A 3,790-nucleotide genomic window follows, 5' to 3' on the forward strand; every position below is an offset into this window, starting at 1 on the left:
AGTGTGGGCATAGATTTTGGTGGATTTCTTTGAGTGTGGGTGATGTTGTCAAAATTTCACTGGCCCTTCCTTAAAGTCGACTCATTTTTTACTTAATCTATAAAATGAGAGTGTTCAGAATCCGTCCTAGTTTTGAGAGGGGGCCTCCCGTGCCTTGTATAAACTTGAGAGGGGGTTGCACGAGCTAGAGAGGGGGTTGCCTAGGGTTTTATTTTTTTAACAAATGCTATGAACTTATTTTAAAACAATGCTTCAAGAGCATGAGAATACAAAGATTGGATCAAATCGTTAGAAACTTGCAAAAAGGGAGGAGAAACACCATGTTTAGCTAACGCATGAAAAACATCATTGGCTTCACGCATGGTGTGGCCGAAGCTTATCCTCAAATTAAGCTAGACACATAGGGCTTGAATTTTTAACCAAAGAGTAAATAGGGACCAGGGGATCCTTTGCTTTTTTCTACACCACTTAATAACATTTAAGGAATCTCCTTCAATTATAATATCACCAATGAAACCCCTGTCGATGTTAATATGAAAGCCTTGAAGGAGAGCAGCCAATTCAGCATGGTTGGCCGTTGTATACCCGCAAGAACCAGAATAAGAAAAAATAACAAATCCCAAATTGTTGCGAACAAGCGCACTAACATCTACATCAAGATTTCCAAATGAGCTGCCATCAAAATTAAGTTTGAGGCAAGTTTCTAGAGGTGCAGTCCAAGATCGAAGGGGACGGCTAAAGTGAGAAGAGGAATGAGCCAAAAATTTCAGATTCATATACATATCAGTCCGAAGAGCACCCCATCTTTCAGGCGCGGAGGAAAACCAATTCCAAAGAGATTGTAAAATGAGATCTTTTACCCTTTCAATACTCGAAGCACCCCATCAAATGTTCTCTTATTATGTTCTTACCAAATCTGCTATAAGATTGCACTTATAAAAATTTTCCAGATCACAACTCTTTTTTTTGGTAATCCAATGGTAGAAATATGGTTAATAATGTTGATGAGATTCAAAAGTATCATGAGGAAAAAACCTAATAAGGAGAATGCCCAGAGCCATAAGCTTGAGGCAAAAAGACAGTGAAGGAAAAGTTGAGAGAAAGATTCTTCATCATTTTTGCACATCAAGCAAATGTTTAGAAGAATTTTACCCCTCTTATGCAGATTGTCTACAGTTAAACATTTCCTTTGACATGAGATCAATAGGAAGGCTTGGATTTTAACTGGAATTGGTCATTTCTAAATATAACCCAAAGATGTATCAACAATACAGACCTGATCCATAAAAAAGAGCATGTATAATTATTTGATAGAAAAAAATCCATCAATTTCTGGTTCCCATATGACCAAATCTTCGGCTTTAGAAGAGATGTAAACTTGTTCAAGCTATTGGATGAGATTATGAAGATGCGAAATAACCATGTCTGGTAGCCTATTGTAGCGGCAACCAATCTTCTAAACCATACAATTAGAGGGGGAAAGAGAAATCAACTCGGAAAGTTTGCATCAGGTTGAGCAACTTTGGCAAAGAGGTCAGGATAAGTAGAAGAGAGAGGTGTATCACTAAGCCATTTGTTGAACCAAAAGAGAGTGTTATCTCCATTGCCAATACGCATTTCTGCAGCTATAAATATCTTTCCAAATCTATGAGGTAAATTTGCCTCCTCTACCTTTTTTAATTGAGTGGGTTCGATGATCGAAATGATATTTAGCAATTAGCACATCCTTCTAGAGATGAGAAGAGTCTTGAAAGATTCTCTACCACCATTTGGAAAGAAGCACCTAGTTTACAAGTTTAAGCTTTTGATACCCAAACCCCCTAGCTTTAACGGCATAAAAATTGGTCCCATATCACCAAATGAAACGTTTTGTGGTTATCCTCCATATTATCTCAAATGAAGTTTCATATATATTTTTCAATAAGCTTGATTACTGCACTAGGTATATATTGGACTGACATCAAATAAATAGGAAGACGTGCATAAGTGGATTTAACCAAAGTAATATACCCATCAAAAGATAAAGTCTTGGTCTTCCATAGGTCAAATTTAACTTGATGCATGTGAATAAGAGGGTTCCAGGTTGCACGAGTGAGCTTACGATCAGCGATAGAAACCCCGAAATATTTAAGGGAAAACTTCTCAACTCTGCATCCCAAAATTAAAGTAAGATAATCCAAAAGGCTGATAGAGCAAGAGATGCCTATAATTGCATTCTTATAGAAATTTACTTTGAGGCCCAAAGCTAGCTGGCAACATAAGAAGAATGTGCTCAGATTATGCAATTCCTCTTCACTGACATCACAGAAAATTAGGGTGTCATCTGCATATTGCAAATGTGAAATAATAGGCCTAGAAGATGAATCTTGGAAACCTGTAAAAAGACTTTGCATTTACAACATTCTTAAACATCAGATTAAAGCCCTCTGCTACTAAGGTAAAAAGAAAAGGAGAGATACGGTCTCCTTGTCTAATGCCCCTAGAAGAATGGAAGAACCCCTTAGGAGATTCGTTAATAAGAACCGAAAAATGGGCAGAAGAAATGCACCCCATAATCCAATAAATCCATCAAACACCGAAACCCATTTTTCTTATAATCTCACTGAGCACTTGCCATTCAACCCTGTCAAAAGCCTTCTCCATATCCAATTTAATAACCACTCCTGGTTGCTCAGAAATATTTTTAAAGTCCATGCATTCTTAGGCAATAAGAATGCTATCTGTGATATACGGTCTCCAATGTAGGCTGATTGTTCATCAGAGATCTCAAAAGGAAGAACTAACTTAAGTCTCTTTGTTAAAAATTTTGCAATAATTTTATAAAGACTGGACAAGAGACTAATCGGCCTAATATCTCCAATATAAGCAATGATATCTTTTTTTGGAATTATAAAAATGTAAGTAGAATTATTGCCCTTGAGAACATTCCCAGTGGACATAAATTCCTTAACCATTAAATAAACATCATCGTGTAGCAGATCCCAAAAACACTAAAAGTAGATAAGAGGGAAACCATCAGGGCCAGGGGCTTTATCCCCAGGAAGAGTAAAAGCAGCCAGTATAACTTTTTCCAAAGTAATATCCCTTTCTAGATCAGAAACCAATAAAGGTGGTAGAGATTTAAAAGGAATACCATCTAAGATAACCCCAAGGTTAAAATCACTAGAAAAAGCAGACTCAAAATGTTGAACAATGGCCTCATCATGAGCAGAAACGTCACCTTCCAATACACCCGGTAGATAAATAGTAGAAATATCATTTTGTCTTCTACGCACATTCGTGATAGTATGAAAAAATTTGGTATTTTTTTCACCCTCATTAAGCCATTAAACTCTTGATCTCTATTTCCAATAAATCTCCTCCATCTTAAAGAGATCATGTAGCTTATCAAGCAAAGAAATTTTATTAGCAATAATCTCATCAGATAAAACTTAATTTTCTTTAATTGAATTTTCAATCATCTCTAAGTCCATCAAAGTGGTATCCATCTTGCCTTTAAGTTGATACTAGTTTTCTTTTTTTCAGGAGATGAGTTTGTGCTTGAGGTAGATTAGCTTCTTATAAAGACGGAAGCTAAAACTGCCCAAAACATAACAACTACTCCAAGTATAATTGATGATATCCACAACTTCAGGCTCATCCAGCTAGTGAGTATCAAAACGAAAAGGTCTAGGCCTTGATAAGACCTCCTCAGTATGAAGACATATAGGGAGGTGATCAAATGAAAGTTTGGTAAGAGCATTAACCTTGACCAAAATGAATACTCTTTCCCAAGCCTCTGAGATAAGAA

Source organism: Amborella trichopoda, chromosome 9, assembly GCF_054954075.1.
Source record: "Amborella trichopoda isolate Santa Cruz 75 chromosome 9, AtrichopodaSantaCruz75HAP2 v2.0, whole genome shotgun sequence".
Lineage (NCBI taxonomy): Eukaryota > Viridiplantae > Streptophyta > Magnoliopsida > Amborellales > Amborellaceae > Amborella > Amborella trichopoda.